Source organism: Hippichthys cyanospilos, chromosome 15, assembly GCF_059441005.1.
Source record: "Hippichthys cyanospilos isolate Australia breed blue-spotted pipefish chromosome 15, RoL_Hcya_1.0, whole genome shotgun sequence".
Taxonomy (NCBI): Eukaryota; Metazoa; Chordata; class Actinopteri; order Syngnathiformes; family Syngnathidae; genus Hippichthys; species Hippichthys cyanospilos.
In genome coordinates this window covers 7,336,216-7,353,250 of record NC_142383.1, presented here as the reverse complement: position 1 = coordinate 7,353,250, position 17,035 = coordinate 7,336,216, and the positions used below count along the sequence as shown (strand labels likewise).

General features: G+C 38.6%; 1 protein-coding gene across 2 annotated transcripts in view; it reads left to right on the top strand.

The window, feature by feature from the left end:
- The first annotated feature begins 8,144 nt into the window (after window positions 1-8,144).
- Window positions 8,145-17,035, top strand: part of strbp (spermatid perinuclear RNA binding protein) — a 94,348-nt gene continuing 85,457 nt past the window's right edge. Inside the window, exons 1-2 of one of the 2 annotated variants that reach the window (XM_088434935.1) lie at window positions 8,145-8,366; window positions 16,506-16,689. The gene's annotated coding sequence lies outside the window, so the exon portion shown is untranslated. Of the gene's footprint in view, window positions 8,367-13,950; window positions 16,690-17,035 lie in introns of those variants that run through there. The other variant, XM_088434934.1, reaches the window with a different exon arrangement.

Genomic DNA, 17,035 nt, shown 5'->3' with positions numbered 1-17,035 from the left:
CTCACTACCTCCATGTTGTGAGGTTGACAAGTTCTCTATATATTATATGTAATATTTATAAGCATTTTTACCTAGTTTTGTCCAAGTTATTTTTTTTTTGCTCTCATGTCACATTGCTGGGCTAAGCTTCCAAGCCACTTTTACCTCACTGACTCATATATACTCATATATACGAATGGACTAATAATTGTCCCCATGCGATTGAAGCCAGAGGGCAGCCATCTTACTTACATTACCATGTTACTGATTTTGTTTTAGTTTTTTGTTGTTTTTTTTTTTAATTTAAAAAAATGATACACCCCAATTTTGTGGTCAAGTCAGGTAGCATTCCATAACTCTCTTATGCCGGATGCTCCATAAAAATGCACACACAACTTTATATGTGTTGACTTGACCTAGATGACCCCAGCTGTGAAGCTGCCTCGTCAAGCCGCAGCTCACAAGAGTAGCAGCATGGCCTCAGGCGTTGCATAGAACTTGATCCTTAAGGCCGTCATGCCTTCTGTTCCCTCATCCATCGATTCCCTTGCCCACCTGCCTCTTTTCTTCCTCTGCTCTTTGTTAACCCAAGGTCATGTTACTCCCACAGCATGCAACCTTTTTTATCGTGCATCATGCCTTCTTTTATTTATTTCCCCGCACGACCTGTCTCTTCCCAACAAATATGATATCCCGATGTTTGTGATTTTCGGAATATTGTATATGAATCCCTCCCCTCTCAGTAGAAGCTCCTTTGTATAAATTATTGTTTATTACATTGTGTCGACTGAGAAGATGCCTGTGAGTGCTTGGTGATGGATTGACTTGCCCTGACTCATTCGGATGAAAGTCATGGAAGCATGGAGGAGAAATTCAACCCAAGAATGAATACATACGGTATCAGAGAGATGTTCAGTATCTCCCCAAGTCATCTTTATCTGAGCTCATGTTAGGTATGCAACATTGACAGCTATGCTTTGGTTATCAAATCAGACACATCACAGTAATCAGGACAAATTTGAGCATTTCCTAACCAATCCGAAATGTTTGGATGTCTCACTCATCACTGGCAATTCTTACATTCAACCTGAGCTTTTCATATCCGCAATTTCATTGTGCACCTGTAAAATGCCGATGAACGCATTCTATTCTATTCTACTATTAACAAATGTCATATTCTTATGTATAGAGACTACTATATAACAATTGGTGGAGCAATTAATATGTGTACCGTGTTACTCGTCTTGAAACATCACACAACAAAGTAGTAGAATAGAATTGAATGGAATACCTTTATTGTTGTTGTATAGTTGTTATACAACAGATTTGAGAACACTGGTCCAATCCGTGCGCATTAAATGATTATGCGCAAAAATAGAATAAAAATTATGGAATACAAAGTAAGGAGTCTAATCGCTATTTTCAATGTGTTTTTGTTTTGTTATTGAGAGCCTTTAATAGCTCTGGGAAAAAAGCTGTCTTCGAGTCTGTTTGTCTGTTTTACTAGTAGAAGAAGAGCTGCAAGAAGCTAAGTTAACTGTTTGTGGATCTGGCAAAGTCATTGTTGTAAACATTTCAGGAGACGGCCATTAAGCCGACAAATCATGGCTCACTCGTTTTCTGAGTTTGTCAAACGAGCCGTGATTGGTTGCTACCTGAGCCCAGAGCAAATTTGATGCCATTTTACGGTGGAAAGCAAGTGACAAAATGGCCATCATGTGTGATAGAAAGACCAGGTGGATTTTGCTGTTTATATTAGTGTTGTATAGACCATATCACTGTAAAAAATGGACTGACTCAATCTTTAACATTTATGATAGTATTAGTATCACTCTTGACACGACCCACACCACAACAATCTCTCAAGATGATATTTCAGACACCCAATGATTGGACCTTTGCTGAATTATTCGACCCGCGTATCCTCTACTTTAGTAGCAAGTGTGCAGGTACTGTTTAAATTCCTCTTGTTCTTGACTTTGCATATCCATATTGCATAATGCATATTGAGTGGTCGTTGTCACCATGTATTAATCCCAAATGTTAATCACCCGACATTATTCGCCAGAGGCTTTTTCCTTACACTCGTTATTGAGCTTATTTACCAGCAGAGCATACATTTGATGGATTTTCTTTACCGTGTCATTGTGCAGCCACTCAATATAAATCCATTAACACAGCAGGGGAGAGCTGGAGGTCAGAAGGACACTAGGGGTGGTTAAAGCTTTGTGGTTGGCCATTGCTTGGAAGAATCTGCTTTCCTGTTGCTCCCCCTCCCCAACCCGATTAGTAAGTGCGCTGATTAGAGACAATTATGTGAGATGTCTGCAGATTCCTCCCTTCACTGTTACTTGTCAATAGACATGATCATTGATTAGTGGCCTCTAGTGGGCATGGCAATCAGCAATGAGCAATTAAACCCCCAATTTTTTTTAAGATATACATAAAGATAGATAGTTCCACCCATTCGTGACTGGAAAATGTGCATCTCAGCTAAGGAATGTTGATTTATTCATTTTGTTTTGATGATTGAATAAGTAGAAGATAGATCTATTTTGAAGTTACTTGAAACGGCAGTTTTAAACAATTAAGAAAATAATATACCCAAACGCCAACCTCTTCTTACCTTGAGCCAATTTAAAATCAAAGCAAGTATTGTTGCGTAATACAGTATTTCATTTTTAAGCAGTGTTTTTTTAATTGCAGCATTGCTTCTAGTGATTGACCCAACACAAAATGTTGAGTCTCTGCCAGCACAGCATCAACGAGTGTTGACAAGCAGACAGGCCAATACACACTCAAATAGCAAATCAATCCATCAATTTCTTAAATTGCATTAGGTTCAGGCTGAATCCGTTTTATGTGACTTTAATCTCGTGAGAAGAACTTGAGGTGCCAAAGCATTCTTAAAAGAAACATATTTTAGAAAATGAATCTTTTTAATGGCTTGTATACAAGTAAGGTGAATCTCTTAATGTCTTCCAAGCAATCAAGCGTGAAATTAAACAACCAATTAAATTAACGTAGCTGCCTATCTCTGAAAGTGTGTCTGTCAGCGAGCTCTTCTTCAAACTGAGGTCCGACGCCATATTTTATCCACATGGCGCATAGGCAGTGGATGTTTTTAGTGTCAGTATTACCACTGTGGTGGCACAGCGCAGCATTTCTCCTTCAAAAACGTAAACATAAACTCGTTTTGATTGGAATAAGTCCCTCCATTTTCTATAGTTGCTTATCTTCACTAGGGTCGCTGGCTTGCCGGTGCCTATCCCACCTGTCTATCAGCAGTAGGTGGGTGACACCCTGAACTGGTTGCCAGCCAATCGCAGGGCACACAAGGACAAACAACCATTCACACACCCAATCACACTTAAGGACAATTTAGAGTGTCCAATACACCTGCCATGCATGTTGTTGGAGTATGGGAGGAAGCCAGAGTGCACGGACAGAACCCACGCAGGCTTGGGGAGAACATGCAAACTCCACATAAGGAGGCCGGAGCTAGCTAGATTCTTAGATACAGTGAGGTGGACCTCACTAATCACCAAATAGCAGGGGTCAACTGTAACTATATTGTTGAAAAGTAAATTAAAAAAGAAAATTAAAAATTGATCAAGTTAAAATACATTTTTTTTCCATTTGTTAAAAAAAAAAACATATTTTGTAAATGACACACAATTAATAAACAATGAAATTTGGTGAAAGTAAAATATCCTCAGGAAGGAAATTCCCCAATCAAAATCTGTGGTTGTACAACTTTCCTTAGAAAAACGCATTTGTTAAATGTTTTTTTTCTGTCAATAAAAGAAGTTATCGGAAAGAAGCTCGACTGAGTGAAACCTTTAACTCGCTCAAAAGCAATACAGAATTATGCACAGTGGCCTAATGGGTTTGATCCTACGAATTAATGTTTTTTCAATGCTTCACAGAATCATCTTGCAGGCTGGATTAAACATCTTCAGATCCGGATCGTGGGCCATACATTTGACACACCTGCTCGAGATGCTAAAAACAATTTGGCCCAAAAAAATTATGAGTAAAAAAATAAAATAAAACAGACATTCAATTTGATGGATAAGATACCTAGCTACAAAGACATTCTCGTTTATTGTTTTACTATGTGTACTTTTGTGAATGTTCTACAGTACAAATTCACTATTCGTGGCTATGTTAGCTATTAATAATAGCATTGGCACTTTTATTTGAATCATTTTTAATTCATGCATTTGTTTATTCAATAAAAATACACACGTTTTTAAGTTATGTGTGTGTATTTAAATACAGTATATTGTCTGAGTTGTCTGGAAGCTAATATCAAAATAAGTCAATTAAAACGCACAATTTTCCATGACCATCATTTCAACTGTTGACATATATAGTACATGATATGCCCTGGAAAGCATTATGCGTTTTATTTCTTCATTGTAATGGAATATCTCAGAACAGTACAATAATCATGTGCTCTCAAGCTTGTGGTTCTTTTAGAGTGACTTAATCCAATTAAGCCCATTAATGAACCCACTTATAGGACTGCCGACCAACCCACCCTTCCCAAACACACACCCTATTTCTAGACACTTGATTTTTTTTTTTTTCCACTTGGGGGCTTGTCCTTGCACTCTGCGTCTACAGATAGATACACAGTATGCGCTCGTAAACAACACTGCTTAACGTGACAGAAATTCCCAAAACATCTTGCCCTCATTGCTCACGTGTTTGTGCTTTAACTGTTGCAGCAACTGTCGCTCCAACAATGCCGCAGTTTTATTTACGTCTAACTGTGTGTATGTTTGTGTGTGTGCGCGCATGCGTGTGTGCTTGTGTTTGTGTGTGGACCACGTGAGTTCATTCTTTACTACAGCAAGGGTCTTCACCTCAATTGTCTGTGGTTACCCCCGTGCATTCTCAACAGGTTTGTTCATATTGGACAGGTGGTTGGCAGTCAGCCTTGCGATGCTGCAGAAAAGCATCCCATAAAACAATTACAGTGCTCTGTTATTAACTGTAACAATTCTGATAAATGAGAGCTAAACTGCAAACTTACACGAAATGAAATGCCAAGATAATTGAAAAAATAATCACATGAGAAAAGTGTGTATGTGTGTTCTCAAGAAAAAAAAACTCAATATAATGGCTTTCCCTATAGATCATTTATAGCGTTGTAATCTCATTAAATTAAAGTTGTAATTAGTATTTGTGAGGGCCAACAATGCTTTAAGTGGGAAAGAATAAGTCGGTTCTCCCCTTTTTGTTCATCATTTAATTTACCAATCAATAAATGACAATAAATACAATAAATAAATTGACATCAGTTTGTTTATTTCTCCTCAAAGAGGCCCAAAGAATACCTTTTCTGCAGTGTGTCCATTTGTGTGGGAATTTTGACTTTCGCACACAAAAAAAAATCCATATCATTTTTGCTAAAGATTATTCAACATTAAATTTTCAGTCTGTCTGTTTGACTCCTACCCAATTATGTTTCAATAAAGGATTGACCCAATATTTGGATCAATTTGACCCAAATTTCTGGTTTGTCTTGTACAAGGTTGTCTAGTATAAAATGATCCATTTTGAGGGGTTTTGTGCACTTCAACTCAAAAGGTTGGGTCAAGTATCTTGTTTAAACATATACTGGTACTAATTCAGCTTTAGTTATGCCATATTTTAAGTGAGTTACAAGAAATGCAACACAACATTCAATTGCTTCATTGCAACAGGGCAAACAGTCAAATCGGGACATCCACAAATACAAAATGCGAACATTTGCAAGGAGCATGGGTAGAAAAAAAAAAGAAAAAAAAATCAGGCCCCTAACATGGCCACGCCTCTTAAAGGCTCACATCAACACGAAACACAAATGTGTGTGTGAGACTTTTAGCTTGATTTACAACTAGTAAAACGTTTTTGTACAATTAATTTTACTTTAGATGCTGTTTCTTAGTGCAGTCAAAGAATTACGTTTTTTAAAGGCAAAACTTCCCATAATTAACTGTGATTAATGGCATTTTTCAACAACTATTTCCTAAGATCATAACATATATTTACTTAGATGGTATATGTTACTTATACAGTATAAAGAAAGTATTGGAATCAGCAAAATCATCCCCCACAATTTTTTTGTTTTCATTTCAAAGACAGTTAATAGCATTCTTTGACTATTTAAACCATTTTTTTTTCTATACCAATACCACTGTTGAGTAAAACTACTAAATCTGACTCATTGTTACAGGCATTTTTTTTTTCTTATAGTCTTCTAATAGGACTCGTAACCTGAGCAGTTTTTTACTCTGAGATGATACGCCAAAGATGTACAACCAATATGAGTAAACTCTGCTTTGAAAAGTGCGCGATTTTTTTCAGTGAGTCGTCAGGCAACTTTTTACAGTAATACTACGTAAATGTCCATCTTTTTCTTCATTAAAATGAATAATGGTGTTTTTTATTTTTAATTCGTATTCACACCATATGAATGGCCATTCATTTCATTTAAATGATCTTAGTCATCAGTTTGATAGCCAAGGTACAACGGTGGCAACATAAATAATATGTGTAGTAAAACTGATATGGACGCAACCATCCTTGTGACACATGTTGTCTGAAGTGAAACAGACAGCTGAGTCCCCAAAAAGCCAAACACTATTAACACCTCTTAAAATCAACATGCCAGACTCGTAAGTGCAACAAGCCCATGGAAGGTTTCAGACTCGATCAAGTTAATTACCATCGAGGATGTAAATATCCCGCACTAATTTTCATCTCTGTAGCCAGGCCGAAAAGGTCTGAAGCATCATTAGTGAGGGAGTCAGAGGACTAATGTTTTATATTGGAGAGTGTCTAACAATGTCACACGGGTAAAGGTGATAAAAAAGGCAGCGGTGGGAGATTAAGAGGGACCCGTCAATCACTTTGTGGGGCTAATTCCACCCGGGCCAGCTCCCATTGCACTAATAGTCATACCTAAAATATCCATCCAGACACATACCAATTATCACACATTAAAATTGTGCACCCAGACAATTAACATGCTCACAGAAAATGTTCTCCACTTTACAAAATGAATGGAGAATAAATGTGATTCAGAACAATGAGATCTTTTTGCGCCTAATTTGAGGATCTGAGAGTAAATGCACTTGCACTTCACAACACATTGTAAGGAGTCTAGTTAAACACACATTTTTTATTTTAATTACAGTATGACATTTCCTACACCACAGGAGACTTTACTCTTTCAATAACAAAAAATGCTTTTGCTTTATTCATTTCTTTTGGGAAAAAATTGCATTTTTCAACCCTAAGTGGCCTGTACAAAGAGGTATTCATTTAATTTCAATTGTCATTTATTTGTTCTACTAATTATGATCCCTCAGGGGGAAATTACTGAGACCTGGCTGTATTTGTATTTTTGCTACACACCCGAAAGAAGCAGACAGCTCAAATACAACCATGCAAGGAGAGGCAAAAAAGGCAAGAAAAAAAAACAAAAAGCACTGTCTTTTTTCACTGTATTGTTTCGGTTTGTCTATTGTAGAGCATATTAAAATATGAAGGAAATATAACTATTTGGAGGAGTAGTGTTAAAGAGCCTGTTTCATGAAAATTAAACTTTTTGGAACTTTTAACCGTTACAATTTTGACTTTTAACCGAATCACCCTGTGATCTTCCACCATTGATCCATTTACAAGAATTCCTTGCTTATTCTGCGCTCTCAGCACGGCCCGCCCGAGAAGATCATAAGGGACGTATGTTCTCTCGCCACTGTTTGTAACGACATAGTTTGGAGGAACGCCCTTATATCACTCTACACTTCCCCTGTAACACCCATGAAAATAAATGCCCCCTCATCCAAGGAGACATTCACATTTTTAACTTGGTTTCATTCTGCAGTTGGGCAAGGGAGATTTTGCACCTAGTCGGTCAGGTAAACAGCAGTATTTCATTTATGAGTTACAAATTTGCTGTAAAATAAAAAAAATTCCATATGGCAAAAATGTGTGCACAACCAATGCTGTAGTACATAATTCACCCATGGGCGGAACTGTTGTTATGAGGTTTCCCGAGGGGACTGATTTGATAGAGGGAACGGGTGTTGCTGTGTGCGGTCTCTACCATCTTTTGAAATGTCTTTTGCTTTGTTGGCTCTCCAGTTTATTCTGATGTCAGTAAAAGGCCTATTTTTGTCTCCTTAATTCACTCCGCTGGGATAAACTCCAACACCCTGCGAGCCTCGTGAGGATAAGCGGTCAAGATGATGGATCAATGGATGTTTCATACCCGGACGGTTTTTGAACAACATCATTAAGGGCAGCTTATGTATCACCTGCTAGTTAGAAATGTTGACACCAAAAATAATCCATGTATTAGAAATGAAATCGCCAATGTGCCAAAGGTGAGATTTTATCGTTTATATACATATATTTAACCATAGAAAGTATACAATAACATGATATGGAAACTTTGAGTAGTATTCTGTTGACATTTTGCTCTCCCTTAGCCTGCCTAAATCTGGTCTTCAACCCAGACTGCTGGATCAAATAATTAACCAGGCCTTGTGTGAAAGCAGCCCAATCTGATCTAAATTTAACTATGGGTTTGTAGACTTTTTCTATCCACTGTATTTTAAAAGTGACTACCAGTCTAGTAGGAATTTCAGAAGCCTCATTAGTAGTGTGTTTGCGCTCATCATTCCTCAAGCGCCAACTTGGCCTCAGTTCTCTGTCGGGAAATCAGCAAGCTGGAATATTGTGTGTTATTTTCTTCACTCATCCTGATCTGATGTGAGGTCGGTTATTGCTCAACAGATGGAAGGATATAGCAAACACACACACACACACACACACACACACACTGATTGACACACACAAACTAAACGCACAATGTTTATTTTCTTGTCATTTACGCAACTACTAAGAAATATTAGATATGGATAGTCAATCAACAAGACATATTCCCTCTCTCTTGCACTGAACCCTTTAGAGAGTTGTCAAGGCAGAATACATCACACGTCTCCGGTAGTTCAATACAATGAAGCATTAAAGGAAAAATATGAGCACATAAAAAGAAAGTCTGATATTCATATTGTACTTTCCTTGAGGCCTTCGCCTCACTTCTGCTCAATTTGAAGTGTCACAGCGGAGGCAGGCACAGTGGTGTACCTCAGGAGATGGAGCGGAAGGATGTGAACAGAGGGAAGTAAAAAATGAAATCAGAGCATTGGGAAAGGAAAATGTCGAAACAGTCTCATCAGGTTATAGGAGATCATACCGCTCATGCTGGATTTTTTTTCCAGTGACTTTTTGCTTCACGTAATCAATAGCCATGGGACATGTAGTGCATTTTGTGGATAAACTACAAACTTCATCAGGTTGATGCACAAATAATTACCAGTGACCATGGCAAGACTTGGTGCTTTCACAGCTTTGCGTCAGCCAGCCAGAGCTTCATTTTAATTAGACCCAGTTGGCTGCCATCTTTAATTGGTAGGGAAAGTGTGAGGCTTTATAAGTTTCAAACGCAAAAGTAGACGTCTCCATTTTTTGGTGAAATCAGTGTAATTGGGTGTTCAGAACAACTTCAGCGTCTTGCTGAAGGACACTTTGACACGATTACAATGCGTGTTGAACGATCCCACAACCTCGCAGTTGGGAGACAAGACCACCCCTCTCACTAGGCCATGTCACCCTCATTATTATTGACAAATAATTGATAGATTAATCCATGAATAACATAACATATAACATATGTCCATGACAAACGCTGGAACTGCACTGCTGCGTTACTGGTTTTGTGTGTATGCGTGTGTGCGTGTGTGTGTGTGTGTGGTAGGGGGGGGGGGGGGGGGGGGGGGGGGGGGGGGGGTCTACAGTCTCACCTTACCATCACCTGTCACAGACAACAGATGTTCACACCACCGGATTATTTACCCATTCAACACCACACGGTGCATTGTGTACGTATAACGTGTAAAGGGTGGGGTTTGTGAGTTGCTATGCTATGCCTCTTCACCTGATGTGAATTTAATTACAGTGCATGTTATGATGTGAAGAAAATTGTGCGTTGATTGTGAAGCACATCTTCATCACAGTTTTAGAGTTCTGTGTTTGAATATGTACTCTGATGGCTTCCTTTCCCCAGCTGACTTTTGGTGAGAGGTGGGATGCACATTGTACTGGTCGCTAACCAATAACAGGCCGTTTTACAGTCGTTATGCTCAGATAAATGGCTATTGTGATGAGCCATACTGTATTTATTGACCTCAAACTATTCATCGACTTATCTAAGCTCTCACAAGTCCTCATTAAAAGTTTTTTTTTTTTCCCGATGCATCCACACTAGTAGAGACCTTCTGATCAATATCACGTTTAGGGAATATAAATCCAGATGGCAGCCATTTTGTCATTTGCTCAGGTTTAACAACCAGTTATAAGTGACCTGTTTTTCTAAATTTCCTCATGCGACATTTATGCAAACTGACTTTAATCCTGAGCAACTGTGATGTCATTTTAAGGTAGGCTTTAATTAAGGTGGATAAAAACAGGTGGATTTTGCATCTTAAATCATATTCCACAATTACAAAATTAATCAGAATACTGTTGATGAGTGAGACAACTATAAAGAAAACTCTTTTGACTTTTCCTTTAAGCCTATAATAGGATGCATGTACACAAAACTATTCTCATTCGCATCGATGGATCATTTAATTATACTAACATTGCATGATTTGGGGATTTGCCTTGAGAAAACCCCTGCAAGCAAAGGGAGAACATGGAAACGCCGGGATGTGAGATTAAAATGTGGAGGCTAAGTTTACACAAGTCCAACGTTGTGCCCAGTGGATAATCCCAATTACGAAAGCAGACAGATCTTAAATTCCGCCAAATTTACTGGTCATCCATCAAACTCCAACTGTAGAGGTGCTGCTCTTCTTCTAAAAACAGCTGCACATACACAGTCTCTATTTTAGAAAATGCACAGACATTTCTTGGGATGTTTTCATGCACATCTGATTGGTGGAACAATTCACCTATGTGACACCACCGCAACATCATTTGGAAGGGTATTTAAGGATAATCTTAAAAAGATTGATTATACCATTGTTGGCATAGACACGTTATCTCCCCTAGAGTATAATAAGGAAACTTCTTTAATTGGAAACTAAATGAGAAAAGGTGGCAGTCGCAAGCATTTAAAGGAGGTCGATGCATCTTTGCATGATTGAGAAGACAAAGAATAGTGAGGGGGAGAACCGGTCACGATATGAAATTCTGATTAATATTTTGGCTGCCTGTGCATGTGTTTGGTGAGCATCCACCTTCATGTGGTGACACCACCATCTGCTGCTTGTTCTTGCAGGTTCTGTCCAACCCAGCAAGACTTCCACACACGAAAGCACCCCAAATCTCTGTGTCCTGATTGCGGTCGGACATCCAGGTGGCATCTTACCAAAATGAATCAACCGTGTTCTTAGCACAGGCCAAAATAATGTGCTAGCCGTCTGTTTCTCTCCATGCTATCAGACCCATGTTGCCATCCATAGAACCAATAGACGCATGGGTGTGCTTCTGTAGTTGGACAAAAAAAAAACGTAAAGAGGTGTCAGATGGCAGGCGTTTGTAAAGTGGGGGTGGATGAGAAAGACAAGCGAGGAGGGGAGGGTTGGTCTCGTCTCATCTTTTGTTCTCCTGGATAATAAGCCTGTCACCCTGCAACTCCATAAGCTGCAGAAACTCCTCCATTGTAAGCCCGTAAAACTTTGGAGGTCCAATACAGTCTGGGATGCTGTTTGACCTCTGATTCGTTCAATTATTTTCTCTCAGAAAATAATGAAACTCAATAGTTCCAGGTTCAAAATATGGCCGTCGCAAAATCTTTATTAATGTTACTAATGCAATTCATGCAGTGTTAAGGAGTTGAGCTAACCCTTTCACTGGAGGTTAACAATATGTTAAATGACTCTATTTTGAAGGTGATTTGAGCCACTGCTCACCTCATGTGGACAAAAAGTGAACCATTTTGACTCATGGAGGCAGAACATCATCACCATGTCATCTATTTACACTTGCAAAGTAGTATCATTGGTGAGCTGTTATTTGGCGGCCCCTTTCATCAATGATTTGTTTATGCTTACAAAATAAGTTACATGTTTAACATGGCCTATAATTAACTTATCCACTCCCAAAGACATATTTGGATGTTTTTGTGTTTTTGTTTCATTTAGTCCAAACATTAAATCCGAAGACCTTTCTAGATTTTTCAATTGTTTGACTAGCAAAGGGTCGAATAAATTACGGGTAGTCTAGTACGTAAACCAGTGGTGTCCAAACTCGGTCCTTGACGTATCATGCATGTTTTCCAGGTTTCTTCCCCTGACATACCTGATTGGTTGTTACCTTTCCTACATATAGAAAATAACAGATAGATTTTGCTTCTTACTTCATATTCCAAAATAGCAATCAATCTTAATGTTGTGTTTAGAAGAGTAGGGGTGCATTAAATACGTTATTGAAAAGACAACTTTTGGGTTGACTTCCACTTTAAGTCTCAAACTACATTACGTTTTTATTAGTGTGACACTCAAGATTTCAAAATGTTTTTCAAAATGCATTTTCTCACTCAACAGCCACCACACTGCAATTCTTATTACATTGTGCTGCTAAACAAGGATTGTTAATGCCATTCTTTAAAAATGTATATGGTACCTGCATTTAAAACGTTATTCCAATCACGACTTCTAAATCACATTTGACTTTTGAGGTTCCGCTCAAAATAAAAGGTAAATAGATTTTCAGCAGTGGCAACCGTCAGATTGCTCAGAGTCAATTATAAATAACCTCTGTTGCCCTAAAAAACTCAGCATGCTTTCAATTCCAGCCCAAAAGTATAAAGGGAGGAAACATACATACATCAGTGCCAACAGCCTGGAGGACAGTCTAGAGGGGAGGGGAGGATTAATGACCGCTATAAGAGCTAGATGTCAGATATACAAAGGTAAATGTCGCAAAGAAGTAAATAAAGGCCAGGAATATTGCTGCTGTTATGGTTGATGAGGCCGGCTCCAGCCGACCAGCATCTGCAACCCACATGAAATCTAAAAATATTCCAGCACCATTGACTGCTGCTGTGCCGTGGCCTCGGTGGGTTGAGGAGTAAGTGCATGTGTTTGATATGTTTGTGTGCATGCCTTTCAGTGGGAATGGTGAAACTGCTTAGTTCAGGGTTTTACTTTGTTTACAGGCCTCGGCCGCAACTATGCTATTAAAAGATTTTTTTTTCAAGCACAAGTGTGCACTCTATTGACTATAAAACTACACGCATGCAGTAAGGAAAATGTTTACAAATTGAAACCCTGTAAAGAGGAAGTAAATTAAATCTTTCAAACAACATGTTTCATGCCCAACCACTAGTCTAAGCACAGCATTTTGAACAATATTGCATTTGTAAAATGAATAATATTGCATTTGTAAAATATGAAATAAGCAACATTTTACCACTTTCTGGACTGAAAATGACACGACAGTTTCTCAGAGCTCAGGTAATGTACAAGTTCCATAGGAACATTCTGTTTGTTCTAGATGTCTTAAAGATCTACCAAAATGGACAATATCCCACTTTGTTGATGTTTAAAAGTATCAAATTTGTATAAAGGTTACATCAACCATCATCACCACTTGTCCTCACGAGGGTCGCAGATGTGCTTAAATAGTTGTCTACTGTTGCTTGTTGCCAGCGAATTGCAGGGCACAGAGAGAAAAACAACCATTCACACTCACATACACACATAAGTACAATTTAGAGTCTCCAATTAACCTACCATGCATGTTTTGGGGAATGTGGGAGAAAACTGGAGTACCCAGCGTGCACACTCCACACTGGAAGGCCGTGCTGGAAGCAAACCCCAAAACTCTGCACTTTGAGGCTAACCACTCTTTTTGTTTGTTGTTTAATTTTTCTCATAAGGCATATAACCAATAACCAACCAATGATTATTCAATTAATCAACAATCAATCAAATAATTAATGAATCAGAGAAAAAAACTTAATTCCCAACCCTTTATTCAAAAATGGGACATTAATTCAAACTGACAGTGAAATGACAAATGAATTGAGTTTCAATCACGGGTTTAATCTGTAACGTGTCAGAAAAAGGGGTACAAAAATGTTCAGTTCTGTTTTTCCAAAGTAAATGTAAATGATTGCAAATGATTTATTTTGGTTTGACAAGGACTCCAGAAACGAGAGTAAATTCACTAGTGAGAAGCTTAAGTTTAAACCTGGTCTCAAAAAGAATGATCAATAATCACAAATGGTTATTGATTGATTGTGTAATTGATTGGTTGTCAATTACACCACACACCTGGCTGTTAATGATGTTAATAATGTTAAAAATAACTGGCCTGCAATGCTAGCTGGTGAACTAACGGCGTTTTTGGGGTGTCTTCAAAAATGATGATTTTGGAGATACAAAGATTCTCCCTGATACCGGCAATATGAAACTTTGAATACAAAGAGTTAATTTTTCACACTTAAAATACTGTGCAATCATTTTTCAAAAGCCTGTTTCTGTTTTGTTGAGCATATCTCCCAAACACAAAAGGACTGCCATAAAAACAATAACAGTTCAATGTCCTCTGTGAGCTGTGAATTGCGCTTTTGTTGGAGAGTGTGGTCAGTGTCTGTAATTAGTGCGAGATAGCTTGTAAAAGCATTCAGTTTTGTTATGATGATTGTGCATAAAACAAGAGCCTTCTGTTGTGCTTTTCACATGTTGATGTTAGAATTGATGGAAAATTGTCTTGGTGTCACAATTTAATGGATTTATTTGGCCAAGGTGGCCAATTTTTTACTCAAAAACTCTCAGAATGTAATTTTTGATCAGGATCCAGGAGAAATGAGTAAATAACCACCTTATCTTAGAACGTCTTTTTACCTTTTGCAAAATGTGTGTGCCCCACACCCAGCACCCACTGCTTGATGTGGCATCAGCAGCATGGATAGAATAGAATAGAATAGAATAGAATAGAATAGAATAGAATAGAATAGAATAGAATAGAATATATTGCTGGTGCACACATTGCCATTAAGAAGTATCTGAACCTTTTGGAATGTCTCACATTTCTGCATAAAATCACCATTAGATGTGATCTCATTTGTTCCAAAACCGCACAGATGAAATAGCATTATAAAGTCACCCAAACATTTAAAGGTTTTCAGATATTTAATAGAATATCATGCAAACTTTAAAAAAAAAGGGAATAATTAACTGAACCTTCTGTCCAAGGAGATGTTTGGGGCAATTAATACCATTTTTTGTCAAATCATTTAAGTCATGGTGTGTCCAACCACTGGGGAGTCGCTTAAAGCTTCCCTGCTTACTATAAAAACAGAACTTGTAAGAATATATGTCTTGATGGAAAGAAAGTGTGAAAATGTGTTTTAAAGTTATCGATTGTTAAAACTTATCAATTGTGCATGGAGAATAAACAGTAAAACATTAAAAATTAATTGTAAGATAAAATTTTATAGGTCCTAGAGCACCGGTGTCAAACTCAAGGCCCGGGGCCAAATCCGGCCCGCCACGTCATTTTATGTGGCCCGCGAAAGCAAATTATGAGGTTTCCATGACTCTTGCTAAACTCAGTTCCAAAACTTTAGCTTGTTGTGTATAATGAAAAATAAAGTTAAGATTTTTTGCTTTGTTCTGTTACAGTAATATAAACAATGAATGAACAAACGAGAATGCTTTACTTCTGATTTCAAAACAACTAAGCCATTCATTTGTTGTGTACAGTAATAATACTATGAGATCATTTAAAATCGACAAGGTTTCCTCAACATATCGGCCCAATGAAGGAAGTTCTCGTTACAAAATGGCCCGCGACAAAAAATGAGTTTGACACCCCTGTCCTAGAGCATGCAAACGCACAGTGAGAGGCAGTGTTCAAGAAATATTGCTATTTATTGCCTTACTCTGGTTTAAAAGAGTGTGTATAACTTTGTTTGGGGACAGGAAGTCATTAATTGCATTCCCTTTCATTCCTCGATTTATTGCAGTTTCGGGTGACAATGGGTCTAATGTAACCAATAAAGTAACTTGTGGAAATTGGAATTTTCAAAAATGACGTTTCTAGAGCACACCCACTTACATAGTGTGGGTATTTAATATCATCTTTACCTTCACCTGTAACTGTGGAGTGCTCCATTCAAAAGAAGATTGCATCAAGAGAGGACTTCATAAATGGGACAAAAGATTAACCGTTTTTTTTTTTTTCATTGATCATGTAAGGTACTTGTCCTCCAACAAAATGGATAAATTAAATGTAATTGTTCGTTTACATTCAATCAGCAACTGCTGCTGTCATGATCAGTAGACAATGTTTAAAATCTCTTACAAAACCAATTATAACAATTTTACACAGACTATTGCACATGCAAATATTTTTTAAATTGTCACGACCTCAAGCCGATCCGTGGAAAGATGTAACAACACACACATCCTGCACCAGTGTCCCTGTCTCTCCTCCTGTCCCAGCGTGCAGGTGCGATCAGACTGACAGACGGCCCGCGTCGCTCGTCCAATTAGAAACCACAAGCGTGACCACGTGAACAAATCCCGTCGCATGAATTTCCGTCGGAGTGTCGAGGAGCAGCAGCTGCAGCAGCTCTGCGTGAGTGGAGGGAAATAACCCGCAAGCCTTGAACGAACCTCCGTGCAGGTAAACGGCTTTTTTCCCCCCTTTCATTCGCGTGCAGACTTTCGCGCATGTGCATGTCCGGCTCAGGCTGGTCTCTGCCGGGACAGTTGCAGCGAGGTCGCCGCTACCTTGCTGGTTCTCCTCGGACGATTCACGGACAGGACGCGGACTCGGAGCATCATGTGCTGCTCCCTCTGTACCGTGTGCGCATTCGTACAACCCCGCCACCCTCTCATCCACCATCCCACTCGTGTCGAGGCTATTGATAGTTGAAGGAAGCCTTGTAATCCCCACCTCCCCCCTCCCCGTTGATCTGCTCGAACGCTCACCTCTTGGCAGACGACGAGAATGTTGCCTGAACTTTATT